The sequence below is a fragment of the Pinus tabuliformis genome, chromosome 8 (assembly GCF_031772625.1).
Source record: "Pinus tabuliformis cultivar Carrire ecotype Pingquan chromosome 8, CPIR1, whole genome shotgun sequence".
NCBI classification, from domain to species: domain Eukaryota; kingdom Viridiplantae; phylum Streptophyta; class Pinopsida; order Pinales; family Pinaceae; genus Pinus; species Pinus tabuliformis.
Genome location: NC_142294.1, coordinates 1,361,632,438 through 1,361,651,109, shown reverse-complemented (window position 1 = coordinate 1,361,651,109; position 18,672 = coordinate 1,361,632,438). Strand labels below are relative to the sequence as shown.

Genomic DNA, 18,672 nt, shown 5'->3' with positions numbered 1-18,672 from the left:
ATGAGTGTATATATAGGAGAGACATGAATTCATTTGTACCATCACTTTGGATTGGATCATTCTTCTCTTTTAAGAATTTCACACTTCTTTCTTGGAGGATGAATTGGAGCATGGATGAATTTTGATGTTTGGATATGTTCTCTTACATGTAAGTACACACATTGAATGTTATTCTTGTTTTACTTTTTCATATGCATTGGAATGGGATTTTCGCTATACTAGGGCTAATTGCTGCATTGCATAATTGTGAAGTTGTGGAATTATTGTTTCTATATAACATCTCTCAATGTATGGGCCATGTATGTTGAATGAAATCTCCTAGCGATGATTCTACCATTGAATTTATCTTGATAAGCCATCTCTTTTTGAAAAGCGAAGTATAAAGCTTTGAGGTCACTTCTTCTTGCCCTAAAGGCCAAGCAAAGTAGTCCTTGAGGCCTCCTTGACTAAGAAACGAAGTTGTTAAAATTGGCAACTCCACCTTGGACAACTCATATGATGGAGATGATATTTTTATTGGATTCCTCTTTTTGAGAGGTGTAGGATTGATCTAAAGATCATCTCATTATGACAAGTATAAATGGAATTATGAATTTATTTCTTCTATGGACAAATTGTCAAGGTCGACCAAAAGTCTAATGTAGGCTCATGAAGCCCAATAGACATGTCTCTTCACCCTCAACGTTGTGTATATATAGAGGAGTCATTTTCCTCATTTGGTCACTCATCATCACACATCTTTCTCTCTCCTCTCCTCTCCTCTCCTCAATGGTTCGTATAACAAACAAGAGCATCTCTTTCCTCATACATTGACTTGGGTTGACTGGAAATTACAGGTTGAAAATAGGAGATTTGTTTTTGGGCTATTACAGGGATGTTGACTAGCATTGATCGAGGGTCAAACTTCATCTTTTGACTGTGTTTTTCAAGCAGGAAATTCGTTTTTCTTAGGCTGCAGCTCCTGGCACAGAAATCGAGGTGTTTGCAGTTGTTTGACCAATGTTGACTGCAGAGATGTTGACCGCATAGTTGACTAGGTTTGACCAAGAATTTTAGGACTATTTTGGGCTGATTTGGACTGTCTTTGGAGGCTAAGTTGACTGGGTTTGACTGAGCTAATTTGGAGGAGACTTTCTACTGGTTTGACCGGTGTTGACTTTCTGGTTAGGGCATCCTATTGACTGCAGTTTGACTACACTGTTTAGACAATGTTTGGGCAAGTGAATTTTGTATATTGGACTCTCTCTCTGTGCTGAACTTTTGAAGAATAATAAGAAGATTTGATCAAAGGGTTTTCCCCACATTGGGGTTTTTCCCTGGCATCCGCCAAATATTGTGTCCTCTTGTCTTGGCTTGTCTTTTGCTTATTGTTTATGTTCTATATGCATTTACTGTCATTGTTAATGTGATTGCTAATGTGAACATTGGTATTGGGCTAATAAGAAAAATTGAAGTAAATTGTTCTAAAGCATAGAACATCAACATACCATTGTTATCTAAAATTAACATGGTATCAGAGGTTAGGTGAAGACAAAGCCCAAGCAAGAGTGAGAAGAGCAATCACTGAGATTTGTTGGCAAGGACAAGATTCAATGGCCTCCTCATCTTACTTCAAATGTGATGACAAGCTCAATGATAAGTCTGATTATCAAGCATGGAAGATGTCTCTTGACTTGACTTTGGAAGAGCATGATGCTATGGACTATGTGCAGGGAAAGATTACTGAACCTCCTTCTAATGCACTGGTTGCCGCTAAGACCAAGTATAAGAAAGGTGAAGTAAAAGCTAAGAAGATTGTCAGGGATTCTATTCATAAGCATTTAGTTGCTTACATCTTTGATTTGGGCACATTTAAGGAGATGTATGACAAGTTGGTTAGCATGTTTAAAGCTAGTAATGCAAACCAAGTCCTCTTTCTCAAGAACAAGCTGAAGGACATAATGAAGGGAAGAGGAGAAGATATCCAATCTTACTTCATGAGGATTACCGAAATAAAAAAATGATCTTCTTTCAATTGGAGAAGTTATTGCTGACAGGGAGCTCACTCTCATTGCCCTTAGAGGTATCCCTCGTGAATGGGATGTGTTCAACACTACTATCCTCAACAATGACCGGATTCTAGGTTTTGATGAATTGTTGGCTAGATGTACTCAAGAAGAAACAAGGATTTTACGAGAGATTTTTCGGCGTAAATCACATGATATTTCATTTGTGGACGTGTTTCGAACCAACCAGTGTGGTTCATCGTCAAGACAAGTTGAAGAGATAGATCAAGCTCTGCATGTTAAATAAACAGATCAGACCTCCAACGGCTATGACTAGGCAACGACTATAACGACCAAAATTTGACTAGGGAACAGTTAGATGGACTAGGACCAGGGGCATAAAAATAAGTTAATTTAATCTATTAAATTGAAAGTTAGTTATATTATCATAAAATTAGAAGTTAAAGGGACATAAGATTTTAATTATATATATATATATATATATTAAGTTATTAGTTAGTTATAAAAGGTATTAAATAAATATATAAAATATAAAAGTCAAGTGTTAGGATCGTATTTTAAAAATAATTGTTTATCTAATTAACCTAGAGGTTGACCTATTTAATAAATGATCCATATTTAATTGATTGTTTATAAGAATTTACATAAAGGTTTTAACTACTTTACAATGATATTATTAATTTTATTCAGATAATAGTTATTTTAAAGGTATTGAAAATAATATTATAAATATCCAGAAATAATTAATCGTATATCTAATAGTTTATTATATAACGGTACAAGGCACAATAAGAACAAACCAAAAAACGAGGATAAAAAAGCGACTAGGGAGAGAGCGCTGGGACCCAGCAACTACTGATTTTCCAGCCATCCTTTTTTCAATTTCAAAGGCTTCCCTAAATAGGTCAACTTCTAGGTTAATTAGATAAACAATTATTTTTATTTATTAAAATATGATTCTAACACTTGACTTTTATATTTTATATATTTATTTAATACCTTTTATAACTAACTAATAACTTAATATATATATATATATATATATATATATATAGAATTAAAATCTTATGTCCCTTTGACTTTTAATTTTATGATAATATAACTAACTTTCAATTTAATAAATTAAATTAACTTATTTTTATGCCCCTGGTCCTAGTCCATCTAACTGTTCCCTAGTCAAATTTAGCCGTTATAGCCGTTGCCTGGTCATAGCCATTGGAGGTCTGATTTGTCTATTTAACATGCAGAGCTTGATCTGTCTCTTCAACTTGTCCTGACGATGAACCACACTGGTTGGTTCGAAACACGTCGACAAATGAAATATCATGTGATTTACGCCGAAAAATCTCTCATAAACTTGATATGGATCATAGAAGCCTCAATTCAACAAGAAACAAGGATGATAGAGAGAGACATACCTTCAAATAGGAATGATCCTACTGCATTCTCCGCTCATGCTAAAAAGAACAATGCAGGTTCAGAGAAACAATGTCAAGGAAGACTAGGATTCAAAGATGGAAGAAAGGGTAGTTGCTTCATTTGAACAGGTTTGGCCACTATGCTAGGGAATGTCCTAATAGAAGGGATACACCTCGGGATGATGACAACAACAACCGCAACAATTTCAGGGGAAACAACAATCAAAGGAATGGTAGGTTCAACAACAATCAAAGGAATGACAGGTTCAACAACAAAGGAAAAAGGAATGCTCCCGCTACTCAACATGGAAATGGTTGACCTCCCAAAAGATCAAGAAACTCCAGGTATGATGAATCTAATGTTGTAGATAACAAGCAATTTTTTTTTTATCTTATATCTACCCTCTCTACTGTCTCTCCTCTGGATACCTTGGGAAATTGGTTGATTGATAGTGGTGCTTCAAGGCACTTCACTGGGTATAAGGAAGCTCTTTCAAATCCTATAGAAAAGTATACAAATTTGGAAATAATTCTTGGAGACAATGCCACCTATCTCGTAAAAGGAGTTGGGAATGTTACTCTTCAATTGAATCAAGGTAACACCATTCATCTACAAGAAGTACTATATGTACTTGATCTAAAGAAGAACCTGGTATCCATTTCGGTGATGGAGGACAAAGGATTCAAGGTGGCATACATTGATGGAAATGTATGTATTTGGAAAAGAAATTTTAAAGAAGCATTTACTCTTGGATTCAGCGTTGACAACCTATATCAAGTTGGAGGAAGTCCATTGGGAGCTATGTCTTGCGACACATCTCTTCAATCCGAATTATGGCACCGAAGGTTTCCTCATCTTCATTATAAAGCTCTATTCGATGCAAGAAATATGGTGACAGGTATGCCCGAATTTAAAGTAGAACATGAAGGTGTTTGGCAGGGATGTGCCGAAGGAAAACATACAAGGGGACCATTCCCCTCAAGTGATTGCATGACTACCGACATTTTGCAATTGGTTCATTCTGATTTATTTGGTATGTTGCCCATGACATCTTTGGGAGGATATTTATATTATGCTATCTTTGTGGAAGACTTCTCTCGCAAAACTTGGATTTATTTCTTGAAGAAGGACGAAGTGTTCACATGGTTCTGCTCTTTTAAAGCCTTGGTTGAAAATCAAACAGGGAAGAAGATGAAAATATTGAGGACTGATAATGGAACCAAATATGAATCAAATGAGTTCAATGACTATTGTAGAGAAGTTGGCATAAATAGGGGGACTACTACCGCATATACTCCTGAGCAAAATGGAGTTGCTGAAAGGAAGAATCGTTCTATTATAGAAGCCACTCGTGCCATGCTTCATGATCAAGGACTTCCGAAGTTCATATGGGGAGAAACTGCCAACATTGCTATGTATGTTCAAAATAGATGCCCTCATCAAGCATTGGACTCCAAAACTCCTGAAGAAGTTTTCATCGGTAAGAAACCTGATGTTTTTCACTTTAGAATATTTGGTAGCCCCGTCTATTTTCATGTGCCAAAAGAAAATAGAAGCAAATTGGATGCATCTGGGAAGAAAGGAACATTTGTGGGCTACAGTGAAACTTCAAGGGCATATAGAATATATGTGCCTGGTCAAAGAGAAGTGGAGATAAGTCATGATGTCACCTTCGATGAAGATGTTGCCCTTGGGAAGATTAGGAACCTTCCTATTCCAAGGAAGGACACCAAGGAAGGACAAAGAAACAGATACATGAAATCAGGGAGAACTGCAGGATGAGTCGATGCTCGATGCTGAAGGACCAATGGGTCCCATTGATCCACCCCCCATGAGCCCTCCTAAAAAAGGAGACCCTCATGGCTTAAGGAAACTCTCGAAGATGCCGAGAGACATATTGCACCAAGGGGGACATTTCATGAAAGTAAGAAGTCGAATAGGTACCAAGGGTACTTAGCTGCCATGAGCACCATTGTTCAAATTGAGTGTTGCACATTCGAAGAAGCTGTGAAGCACCAAGTTTCGAAGGATGTTATGAACAAAGAGTATGAGTTGATTATGAAGAATGATGTCTGGGATGTGGTCCCTAAACCCAAGGACAAATCTGTTGTCACCTCGAAATGGCTCTACAAGATCAAGCATGGAGTTGATGGAAGTGCTGAAAAGTTCAAGGCCAGGTTTTTTGCTCGAGGCTTCTCTCAAAAGGAAGGTGTGGAATATGATGAGATATTTGCACCAATTGCCCGATATACCACCATCCGTTCGATCATTGCCCTTGTTGCCTCTCAAGGATGGAATTTACATCAAATGGATGTCAAGACCACCTTCTTGCATGGTTCACTTAAGGAGGAAGTCTATGTAGAACAACCTGAGGGGTTCGAAGTTCAAGATCAGGAAACACATGTATGTAGGTTGAAGAAAGCTCTCTATGGGTTGAAGCAAGCTCCCCGAGCTTGGTATGAGAGGATGGACAACTATCTAATGAAGCTGGGTTTTACACGAAGTGAAGCTGATCCAAACCTTTATTTCAAGGTTTTTAAATGATAGACCTCTCATCTTGGTACTTTATGTGGAAGATCTCTTTTTGACAGGTGTAGACCCTCTCATTCATCAATGCAAGAGGGAGTTGGCTTTCGAATTCAAGATGAAGGACCTAGGATTGATGCACTACTTCCTAGGCTTGGAGGTCTCGCAAAAGCTAGGTGAGATTTTCCTTCTCCAAGGAAAATACATTGTGAAGCTACTTGAAAGATTTGGGATGATGGATTATAAGTCTGTGACTACTCTGATGGAACTCAACTTCAAGAAGCTATGTGGAAGTGCTATTGGGCCCGAGCTGGGAAATCCTTCTGAGTATCGTCAACTCGTGGGGGCCCTGATGTTCTTGGTGAACTCCCATCCAGAAAAATGCTTTGCAATGAATACATTGAGTCAATTTATGGTCGAGCCTCATCACGTATATTGGATTGCTGCCAAGAATCTTTTGAGATATCTTTGAGGCACAATCACCTATGGACTGAGATACACTGCAGGGAATGTGAGGCTCCATGGTTATTTTGATGTTGACTGGGCTGGCAATGTGGTGGATCGTAAGAGCACATCAGGATGTTGCTTCTCACTAGGTTATGCTTCGATATCCTGGATGACCAGGAAGCAAAAATCGGTTGCTTTGAGCACTGTTGAGACCGAATATATTGTTGCGAGTATGTTGATTTGGGGTAGCATCAGATGTGCTATAGCCATGAAAATTGGTGGAGAGGCTAAAGCACATGATATCTCCAAGACCCAGAAATGTTTTGGGCAGATTCTACCCGGTTAAGGAGATATTAAAATAATTAATATTTTTAATGGAGTTCCTAACTCTAAACTTAGGAAAAATAAAATATTAATGGATATTAATATAAAATTGGGTTAGAAGGTTCTAGAGGACATGGATCAAGCCAAATCTAATCTTAGCCGTTGATTAGAGATGTAATCTCGACCGTTGAAGACTCAACAGAAAAATTATAAGAGGAGGCTTGAGGGTCAGTTGGAGAATACACTAGAGTGATCAGTCATTCGATTTTCTAGAGCGGGATTTGCTAAGAGAAATTGAATCAGTGATTAGAGTTGTAGCGATGGGTAGTGAGTGCGAGGCAAGGAGGCAGAGATAGTGCCGAAGACTAGCGCAGACGCAGAGAGGCAGACACAGAACCAGAGGGAGCCATGTAGAGGCTAGCAAGGACTGCACAGAGGCCATAAGGGCTTGCGTCATCCACACAGAGGCTGCAGGAGTGATGCAAAGGGCTAGAGAGGCTGCGCAGAGCCTCAGAGGGCTGACACAGAGGGTTTTAGGCTGATGCAGAGGCCAGGAGGGCTGATGCAGTGCTTTAGATTGTGCTAGAGAGGGCTTCGTGGGGCTGACTTTCAGAATATCTGCTTCCGAAGAGAGATATTACTGCCAGATTTTTTATCTTTGTCGGGTGAGCCAGTTTGGCATCGAGTGTACTCAGAAAAGCTGCTTAATAATAAAAACCCTCAGAATTGCTGCACCGGTTTTCCCAAGTTGGGTTTTTTCGGGGACGGTTGTCCAAAAATAACAGTGTCACTTGTGTGTTTGTCTATTTCTTTCAGTTGTTGATCTGTAGATGGTTGAGACTATATTGTGTTTATTTCAGTGTTTATATGGTTAAATAACTTGTTAGTAATTAAACAAGTAGGCGAAATAAACCAAAGAATACAGATAAAATTTCTAATGGGTAATACTTAGAAAGTGGACCCCCGGATAGGTCAAGGGGATAGGATTGAGCAACCAATGGTGTACTTGACCTAATGAGGTTTTAGGGATTAGGTTTAAAGGTATGGATTACAAAGGAGCTCCCTAATCCTCAAAATCCTTGTGAAATTTGACTTCCCAAGTGGCCTTTGAATAACTAATTTTGATAAGGAATGGGACCACACAGGACCAAGTGGACCCCCGGATAGGTCAAGGGGATAGGATTGAGCAACCATTGGTGTACTTGACCTAATTAGGGAAGAGAAGGGCATTAGAGAAAGAATTTCTAATGAAAAGAAATGTAATGATCCCAATGAGGCTACTAGCCTAAGGAAACCAAGGGCAAGATTCAATCACGAGGCTAGGGCTTGAGATATATCACAATCCCACTGTCATAATTTCTTCAAAATTGGAGGGGACATAAGAGATACATCAACACAGTAGGGGCCAAGAGATCGAAATCTTTTGATGGATGGTTTGCAAGAAAAATGATGCCGTAGGAGACCCAATGGGGCTAGCTGCTAGACCTAGTAAAGGAGGAAGGTGAATGGAAAAATGAACTTTAAAGTGATCACCAGAGGAGGACTAGTGCTTTGTCCTTTGGGAGAGATGGAGTCATGGAAGATTTAGGGTTTGGATTGATTTCCACTTGTCAAGGAGGCCTAAAAGACAACTTCATTAGACACTAGAGCATAATGGAAACAACTTTAAGGTCATTTATACTTCATTCAACAATATTTGGTGATTTATCAAGACAAATTCAACAAGAATGTCTCTAGGAACATTCATTCATTCAAACGCCCATACATAATACAACACTATTTAAAGATTCAATTGCCACAATTTCGTTCCAAGAAAAGCGACAAATTAACCCTAGAATATCGAAAATCCTAGTATCATGAATGCAACAAAATTACTAACATGAATAACATTAACATAGTACTCACATGTAAGAAGAATATATCTAATCACCAAGATATGCCAGTCATAGAAGCTCCAAGACAGAAGATTAACTAAACATCGAAATTCATCCATTCATCCCAAAAATCTCATCCTCAGAAGATAGTGAAAATCTCACAAGTAGATATGATCCAATCCAAATGATAATGAGAGAATGAATCAACTCATCATGTATTTGTATAATGCATGATGAATTCGATTTAGCTAATTTTGGCCTAATGTAGCCCCTAAAATAAAATAATGTGCATAATAACAACCTTTTGGTGATAAGCCCACCAAGCTAGCTCAATAATAAAAGAGGGTCAAATGATCAATAAAATGTGTCTTTGGGCCTTAAAGGAGGCCTAATGAAGTCCATAAGTGCCATAATGTAAAATAAGACTCCCAAAAGCAATGGACAAGGGGTTGGTCCCTTGTTCTCTAAGTAATAAACCTGTGGTGCTCCCAAATGGATGTGGGGCCACATGGGTCTCCAAACAGATTGAAGATGCCTATAGACCATTTGCAAGGGCTAAGATGATGGTATAAGTGATGCCACATCACCATATATGTCCTAGGTCATTTGCCAATTGCATGGTGTAACTGTGGAGCCTGCTAGGCGTGGTGAACCAGGTGCATCTTCCTCGTCTAAAAGGTGAACCACGAGCAATCTTTGAATGACTCTGGGTATCCATGGAATGTTGTCTGCCGCTGTGGAGGCCCATGGCTCTCTACACACACCCTACATGTGCCATTGTAGCCCTCTAGAGGGTTAAGATCCCACATAGGGAGATCAAACCCAAAATGGAGACCGTCTGCAATCCTGCATAAGATCCAATGTGTCCCTGTGCCTTCCAATATACCAAGTCATTAAAGAAATCAAGTAAAAGAGTTTACAAACCATGGAAAACAGGTGGGCACTTCATAATGGCATGCCCTTCCATTGTGGGCTTTGGCATGCGCTAATGTCTCCAAGCTCCAAGGGGGTTTAACCAAGCGCCCTATTAGGTGGTTTCTTCTTCTAAAGGGGGTGATATGTTCATGGTACATCCTTCAAATGGTGGTAGCATGTGATAAAGTGATGGAACGGAGTAGGGGATGAAGGGGGACAACCCGGGTCACATGCCATGGAACAAGGATAGCTAATTATGGGGAAGCCCACACTTGAGTAAATGATGTGTAGGAGGGAGCAATCGTGGCACATGTATTACCACGACCTTGATTTTTCCACCCTCCTTCATATGCCTTTTGCCTTTTAGATTTTCTTTGGTCAACTGCCCGAGGCTGAAATGATTGAGAGCATGATGTGTAAAGTATAGCAGTGGATACCCCTTTTAAGGTGGGGCAGTTTGTCGCCTACTAGGGGTTGGGACAATCATGGTTCCCTGAATGATAGAGGAGGGTCATCTAGGGCCTATAGGAACCAGGGTGATGGCCATGGACAGAGGTAGAGCCCATGTAATGGATTTTGCCCATGTGCTAAATGTGTTTGTCCCGACCATCTTTTGCATTTTGTGGTACAATTTCCTGTTGAACGTGGCCAATTATGGTTTTTCTTTTCTTTTTAGCCGCATCAGCCTCCAAGCATCGTACCAGGCCCAACCCAAGGTGTGGGCAAAGGGGAGAGGGAGGGGGGGCTGACCATATGTGGACCCAGTGGAGGAATGTGGACCTAGGTGGGAGGAGTGATGAATGGGATTATAATGAGCGGAATGGGGAGTGATATATGTGGATCGAGGAGCAGGACCACAACCAAAATCAGGGTTTCCCATGCAGTACCATCCCTAAAGCCCAAAGGTCAGTAAAAGAGATCCCACAAGACTAGGGTCCAAGGTTAACATCCAAAAGAGACCTAGGGGACAAAAGCACATACCTAGTCCACTCTTTCCTCTAAATCCCCCCATTAATCCATGCCCAATAGCTTCCATGATAAGTAAACTACAATGCACAATTACCAAATGACAAGGCATACCTTTAGGTTTGGGAGGCCCACCTTCAAACATATGATCATGACAGATGGGTGAGGGATCACATGTCTGGCTCAGGTGGCAGAGAAATGGCACAATGAGTTAGTTGGTGGTTGCAAGGGGCTACTGGCTGAAGACCATCATGGAGATTTTCTTTCTCCTAGGGATGTCACCCACAAAATGGTGGGTAACAGATCTCACCCTTGTTCTTCATGATGTAGATCCAGGTCTTACTGGAGAAGTCATCAATGAAGGTCACATAGTAAGATGCACCCTTTATTGATGATACTGACATGGGACTTGCTAAAGCCTAAATCAAAATGGATTAGATGTAAAATGCCTTCGAAAGTCCAGTGACCATCTGTCTTATTAATGGTAGAGCTATGTAATGGAGATGCCCCATCCCCCTATACCAAATCTCGCCCATGCTCTCATTGGTATGCACTAGTGCCTAAGTAAGCTGACCCTGAAGTCTATATAGTTTCCCCTCCTAGACTCCAATCCTCATTGCAGTCTCTGGACTGGCTCCCTCTGGATATATTAACACTTGCCCATTTTGGAAGTTAACCTCATAACCTTTGTCCTCCATGACTGAGATGCATAAAAGGTTCCTCTTTAAGCTAGGTACATAGAGTACATTCTGCGCATCAAAGGACACTCTTGATTCAAGATGGAAATGAACTATCCCTTGCCCCCTCATTGCATACTTGGCATCATTGCCAAGCTCAATATGGATCCCTGAGTCTTCCTTTGCGAAACTACTGAATAAATCTCTAGCCTTTGTCATGTGGGAGGAGGCGCCATTGTCCAAGTACTAGGCACTTCTAGCAATGGTTTTGGTAGACAAGCAAGACACGAGTAAAAAGTCATTCTTGAACTTGGAAACAAGCTCGCTCAACTATGTCTTTGCTGTTGCTGCGACTTTTCCTTGCCCTTCTTCCTTTGTGGACATTTAGAAGCAAAGTGGCCATTCTTATGGCAGATATAGCATTTGATCTTTGCTCATATCTCTCTTCTATACGGATTATTGTCCCTTTGAAGCGAACAAAGTTCGTTCTTCAAATTAAATACTCTAGAAAACTTGGAATAGGTAGATCTCCATTGAGATACAAGAATATATTAAAATGTATGAATGATGATACAATTGAGAGTGAGAGGCCAACATATATATTAGGCATACGCCTCTTCATGGAGAGTCATGTCTCATTTAGACATGCCCCTTCAACCTAATTACTAATTAACTAATCATTATTTATAATTATTATCATTTACATTATTTCCTATATATTTTATTCATAACATTGCCTTCCTCTTGAAAAAGCTTTGTCCTCAAAGCTTACTGATGAAAGGCTTGATCTTACTTTTTTTTTTTTTTTGTCGGATGTCTTCTTGTGTCAGAATTGTCATCTTTGTCGAAAGACGATATGATCCTCTAAATGATAAACAAAACTGTCGCACTGAGAATGGATCGGACCATCTTAGATCAATCTTCTATGGAACCTTGTGGTGATCGAAAACTTGTGATGAATTGTTATCACTGGACTGAGTTGTGCGCACTTCAGTATTCTTCAGAACATAAGTTTGTTGTTTATGTTCTGAGTGACACGGATTCGTAGATTGATTGAGATGTCTGTTCTTGTGATTTGGATGTAGATAAAGACTTCTTTTAGTTTCCCTTATCATGTGTGTTGCGAGATTCTGATTTACTTCAAGTTCTGATGTCGTCGAGCTGGTTACAAAACCTTCACTTGGGATGTTCATCGTCTGAACTGCAACATCTAAGTTTGTATTTTCTTTAACTTGCTTGTCTTCTTCTTGAGTTGTGACATTCACTGGATCAATATCTATTACTTTCTCTTCCACTTTGGACTTTCTTTTCGATGCTTCCTTCTCGATAAACTGTTGCACCTTATTTTCCATGGACTTCTTGTCCTTCTTAAGCTTCTTAATTTGTGTCAATAATTTTTCACTATGGTCTTTAAGCCGAGAAATTTCTTCATTTTTGTCAGTAGTGATCTTGTCGATTTCATTTTGCATATTTTGTAATACTTTTTTACCTTATTGAAAAATTACTTTTGAAATATCTTGGATGTCTTTTGGTGTTACTGAGTTTGGCTTCACGGTGACATCCTGTAGTGTTATTTTTCACTGTAAATTGGTTAGGTCATATTTTTTGTTGCCAAAACAGTCTAATTTTTCTATTATATTTGACTCCGGGATCACTAATTGGTTTGCGATTTTAGGCATTATATAATTTTTATATTCGGTAGGTGAGATAGCAATAGTGACATCTTTTTCCGCAATGGACCCTTTAATTCTAAATAGCACTGAAGCATAATTACGTGAAATTTTAAGAAATCTCCCTTCCTTCAATTCCAAATTAGACTCCATTTTGCTTCTTTGGGATGAACTTAGAGTTTTAAAAAGTAAAATAATAACTCTTTTTTATATATAAACTTTTTAAAGTCACCCTCTTTTAATGATAACTCCTTTTATAAATTCAAACCTTTTCCTTTCCTATTTTCTTTGGATATATAAATAGGTAAGGATTTGAAACGTCACACTCCTTAAATCAAGGCCCAATGCTTTTTATAAAAAAAATCTTCAAAATTTTTAATTATTATTATTATTATTATTTTATGTTCAATACTCTGCAACCTTAGGATCCTTTATACTTTTCAAGAAAATAAACTTTACGACTTCTTTTTTAATTTGATCCTAAGCTTTATATAACTTTATCACTCCACTTATATAAACTTTATGACTTTGAACTTGAACTTTATATATATATTTTAAATACCCTTTTATGACTTTTTAGGAGTATAATAATTTATTCCTGTTTTAACAACCATACTTCTGTTTCCTTAATCTAACTTCAAATAATTTACTCTTTTTTTTTTGTTGTCTCACTTTAAATATTTTTTTGGTCTCCCTTTTTTTTAATTTAATTAATTTATTTCCACTCACAAATTGGTTGTCCTTTCCATACGAATACGACCATATGATCTTGTGAGGCGATGTTTTGTTGTACAAGCTCGTTAAACCTATGGATGAATAGAGGGATGTATGTAGCGATTAAAATTCAGGAATCCTTGACACAACTCACAGATTGATTACAACAATGTCTTCTTTTTAATTTTTTTTTTTATCTATTTGGAATGATTCAAACATTCAGCGAAATGACTCAAACCAATCTGTGTAACACAATTTTTGCCTACGGTTTGTTAGCGTTTATACGAATGGCTTGATTACAAGTCTACACTTCACACTGTTCGTCTCCTACGATTTTTCTGTCGGAATGTGGCGGCAGAAGTAGTGGTTGTGGGTAACGCAAGACGATACAAGGAATAGACAAAGTGGATGCAAGGGATGACAATGCGATTTTTTTTTGTGGTGTGCGGTGGAACAATGTGTAGTGCTGTAGTCGTAGTCTGTTGGGGGAGACATGAACAAAGAACAACAACCAACGTTGGACGGATGCAGGGTTTTCGGGAGGTCGCTAGTTAGCGGATGACGGTGGGGAAGTAGTGTCAACGAGAAAAGATGTATTTTTTATAATTTTTTGTTTTGTTTTGTTTTTATATAAATATTTTATTTACTTATTTTTTGGTTTATTTTAATTTACTTTATTTATTATTTTTTTTTCTTTTATGGTCAAAGACCTGGCAATAAATGTAGAACCTCCCACCATATAGCGGAATGCTTCGATTACAACGACAATCAAGTTGACAACGAGTTGATGGACAAATGCTGGGATCAGCCAACCTGTCTCTGATACCAAATGAAGCGAACAAAGTTCATTCTTTAGATTAAATACTTCAGAAAACTTGGAATATGTAGATCTCCATTGAGATACAAGAATATATTTAAATGTATGAATGATGATACAATTGAGAGTGAGAGGCCTACTTATATATTAGGCAGACACCTCTTCATGGAGAGTCATGTCTTATTTAGACATGCCTCTTCAACCTAATTTCTCATCAACTAATCATTATTTATAATTATTATCTTTTACATTATTTCCTATATATTTTATTCATAACACCCTCTCCGTGACTGCCACTCTTCTTGATGGAAACTTTCCCTTTGGTTTTCTTCATCTTGTTGACCAGCGCTAGGTTTTCATGTGCCGCTCCTCCTTGCTCGCTGGTCCTAGACTCTTTATGAGTCTCCTTCTGGATGCAATTATACCAAAGTCTCGCCTAGTTGTTAAGATGCTCCCAAGCACAAGTACCCATGAAGAATGGTTCCCAAGCCTTGGTGAAACCATTCAAAACAACATTCACTAGCTCTACATCCAATACAACTTCTCTAATCGCTGCAAGCTGGTCATGGATCTGTGTGATCCTCATAAGGTAACTGGTCACATTGTCGGAGGGGTTCATTCTGCACTCTCTGAGCTTAGTTTTGAGAATCATTTTTTGACTCATGTTATCACTTTGAAAAAGCGATACTAAGGCATCAAACATCTCCTTAGATCTGGTCTTTACTGCAATATGCAAAATCAAATGATCCTTAATAGTGATGAGCACCAATATTGCAGCAAGAATGCTGCAACTCTTGGGCTACCAGCTTTACTTTATCAACCTGGGGTTCGTACAAACTTGGAGGTGACAGCGCTGTATACACAAAGTAAAAATGATGGTTCTGCCTTTTGTCACTATTCAACTGGCGAGAGACCACTAGGGTTTTTAAGCCAGACTTCTATGGATTCAGAAAAGGCTTGGTTCCTTGATGAAAGAAATAAAAATCTATTCTAAGAGAGAGATAATCTATTGTAATAATGAAAAAGACTGAAATTTAATGCTCTAAGGCACACCATTTCCTAATTAACTGCTAAGAGCTATGCTTTGCAATAATGCTAAATTAACATGAACAAAATGCTATTGTCCTAAGCATGGAAGTTAAAAACATCAAACATCACTGCTATGCATGTAAAGGACTGTAATAAATCTGTTTTGTCTTTTTATGCTTTTCATGAAAAATCAAGTGTGCAAGCTAATCTCTCTTGGTGATGTGGTAGGTGGTTTAAGGATGCTGATGGATGTTTGAAAGGTTCAGGAGATGGTTGGAAGGTTTGGGAGACCCTTGGGTGACCTTGGGAGGCTTCCTAGGTTTTTCCTCGATTCGGCCTCAAAACAGGGCACTACAAGAAAACCTACAGGATGTATTAGAACCCTACAAGATTCCTTGTATTTTTACAAGATACAGCCGTGAACAAAACAATGGATGTTGGAGGTGGTTGATGGGTGGAATGGAGTGAGAAAAGGTCTAGGATCACTCAGAACCCAAAACCAAGTTTAGGAGATGGTTGGATTCGCTCAAAATGCTTGAGGAAATTTCTATGTAAAATGATGAAATTGGTGAAGGTTTTTGATGCAGCAAAACTGCATCTTTACACAATTCGCGCGTGAACTTGTGGATTATGGGCCCACGTATACATTGGAAGCATTCCAATTAGCGGAATCTCCACTGTCGATCTATCCCGCATGATCCAATGGCTATCGCGCAATCTCGCGCAGATTCTTGCATGACTGATATCAGATCGAGAGTGCGCCAGAAAAGTAGTTTTCCCGTGCTACGTGTCGACTGCTAAGGTTAATTGTGTGAAATTTAGAAATACCATTTACCAGTTTTTGTCCACGCGAGATACTGCTTACCACTTTCTGAATACTACCCACGTGCTTAATTCACACTTTTAAGAAAGACGTTTAAGGAAAGGTTTAGCACTTAAGCTCAATATTAACCCTTCAACGCTAATCCACTGTGATTATCAATAAAAACACATAAATAGAAATTAATACCCGATTAGGGTCTAGAACGCGGATACACAGTCATAAGAGAATTTCTGCACCAGAACAGTGCATCCACACCACACTTCAATCAATTATTCAACAAACTGGAAATTACAGAAAAATGATTACATATGCCCCATGGAGTGGCGGCCCTCTACCAAGACTTACATCGATACTGGGCCTCCTCTACAAATACCCGAAGACTCTATTTTATAATAGTGGAGAAATAGAGGATCGGATCATTCCAGATTCGATCTTTCCTCATAAAATCACTAAGATCACTCAACCTAATTACAACAAACTTTATCGATTTAACAAAATATTGTCTTTTAGGCCACGTCGACTTCACAAAGGTTTGAAAAATTGAATTTGACATGGGGTGGGTTGATGCTCTTGCATCAGACTCCCGAGGTACAAATTTTTTTTGACCTCCTGGTCACATGCCTTCTTCATCCCTTAGCAATTCTACCCACATCCTCTGTGGAATTGCCTTTATGATCTTTCTGTGAGCTGCAACAAAACCTCTGCAGTAACAAGTCCTCTCTACTACGCGATACCTCACCAAGCTTCTCTCCTCTGAGCTCAGTCTTTCGACATCTCTTTGGTTCTCTCTTCTTTGGAACCATTTGAGCACTTCTGGCTCTTGGTTGCTGCAATCTTCTCACCTTCTTCTGCCGCTACTTGTACGACAATATAAAGATCACAAACTTTCGAATCTACGACATAACTGTACCTCCTCCTTTTGCACGCAACTCGTTCTGTAGGAAATCTTTCCCTACTCCGATACCACTTTGATGCAACAAAATTGCATTTTTACACAATTTGCGCATGGACCTGTGGGTTATGGGCCCACGTGTACATCGGAAGCATTCCAATTAGCGGAATGTCCACCGTCAATCTATGCTGCATGATCCAATGGCTATCACGCAATCTCGCGCAGATTCTTGCACGACTAATATTAGATCGAGAGCGCGCGAGAAAAGTAGTTTTCCCGTGCTATGTGTCGACCGCTAAGGTTAATTGCGTGAAATTGAGAAATACCATTTACCAGTTTTTGTCCGCGCAAAATATTGCTTACCACTTTCCGAATACTACCCACATGCTTAATTCACACTTCTAAGAAAGACGTTTAAGGAAAGGTTTAGTGCTTAGGTTCAATATTAACCCTTCAACGCTAATCCACTGTGATTATCAATAAAAACACATAAACAAAAATTAATACCCAATTAGGGTCCAGAATGCAGATACACAGTCATAAGAGAATTTCTGCACCAGAACAGTGCGACCACACCACACTTTAATCAATTATTCAACAAACTGGAAATTACAGAAAAATTATTAAATATGCCCCATGGAGTGGCGGCCCTCTACCAGGTCTTACATCGATACTGGGCCTCCTCTACAAATACACGAAGACTCTATTTTATAACAGTGGAGAAATAGAGGATCGGATCATTCCAGATCCGATCTTTCCTCGTAAAATCGCTAAGATCACTCAACCTAATTACAACAAACTTTATTGATTTAACGAAAATATTGTCTTTTAGGCCACGTCGACTTCTCGAAGGTTTGAAAAATTGAATTTGACGTGGGGTGGGTTGATGCTCGTGCATCAGTTTTGATGGAAACAAGGAATGACTATGGGTGGATGGAGCTGGAAGGTGGTTGCATGCTATGAGATCTCTGTCTACTTCTGAAGCACATGTCTGCATCAAACATGTGTAATTTTCAAAAAGTCATGTAAACACGAAGATTTCTCATGAGCTAGAAAAGCAAAGTTTAATGAACTAATTGTCTACCTTATGCATGAAGAAATTGTTGAATAAAATGGAATCATGGATGAGATCTACTCCAAGAATGAAGATAGAAGAGATGGCAATGAAATCCTACTTTGCAAAATTGATCAAGTGCTAGTTCAAGGACAACAAACTCTAAATATTATGAAAGAAATGGAAATCTGTCTTTTTGGGGTTGCATGAGGGTCTTTTTTTCAAATCATGATCCCAGAGGGAAGAAGTGAGGCCAGGACACCTACTAACAACTTTGTGGTGCTTCTTTTATCCCTTCTAACCTACTACTGAAGTAAGGCATAAATGGAAGCAAACTAATAAACAATTAATCAAATCTATTCTACTTGCAATGAAATACTTCTAAAGGCAGTTTAATCATGAATCTATGAACCTAAGCTAAGCATACAGATACAAGAAGAAGAGCCTTTGTTGCTAGGGTTGGGCCGTAACCGAATAGCTTTAGCCCTTTGAGTTAACTCAACACTGGATCAAGAAAAA

At 38.8% G+C, this 18,672-nt stretch overlaps 1 protein-coding gene across 1 annotated transcript in view; it reads left to right on the top strand.

Annotated features, from left to right (window-relative positions):
• The window catches only part of LOC149240550 (BTB/POZ domain-containing protein At2g04740-like), a 45,631-nt gene that overhangs the window by 8,769 nt on the left and 18,190 nt on the right, over window positions 1-18,672 (top strand).